Source organism: Capra hircus, chromosome 21 (assembly GCF_001704415.2).
Source record: "Capra hircus breed San Clemente chromosome 21, ASM170441v1, whole genome shotgun sequence".
NCBI lineage: Eukaryota > Metazoa > Chordata > Mammalia > Artiodactyla > Bovidae > Capra > Capra hircus.
The window spans coordinates 30,516,928-30,517,556 of NC_030828.1; positions in this window are offsets into that span (position 1 = coordinate 30,516,928).

A 629-nucleotide genomic window follows, 5' to 3' on the forward strand; every position below is an offset into this window, starting at 1 on the left:
GTATTTAAAAGAAAACTCTTTCTATTCTCACGATAATTCTGACACTAAACATGTAGGGTTTTCCCCTCACATTAAACAATTTGACACTAACTATTTGGAGCTAGAGCAGACCCCCCAGGTTAAGGGCCCAGTCCCTCAAAACTGCCTCCACTGCAGATGCTAGCCTTAAGTCCCAGGTTGTGCTTCTGACCAACTGGCTGTAAGTTGGGAGTTCTCATGAGCCCCTCCTTCGGTTCTATAATTTGCTAAGACAGCTCAGAGAACTCAGGGAAATGCTTACTTATGTTTATTAATTTATTATAAAGGGTATGATAATAAAAGATGAACAGAGGAAGAAGCATATAAGGTGAGGTCCAGAAGGGGCCTAAGCACCGAAGCTCTGTCTGTCTCGAGTTGCAGAGCACCATGCTCCTGGCATGTGGATCTGCTCACCAACCCAGAAGCCCCTGAACCTCTTTGGTTAGGGCTTTTATAGTGACTTCATTATGTAGGTATGGTTGATCAAATCATTGACCACTGGTGGTTCAATCAATCTCCCCCCCTCCCCCTCTCCAGAAGGCAGGAGTGAGGCTGAAAGTTCCAGTCCTCTAGTCACTTGGTTCGTTCCATTCATAACCAGCCCCCATCCT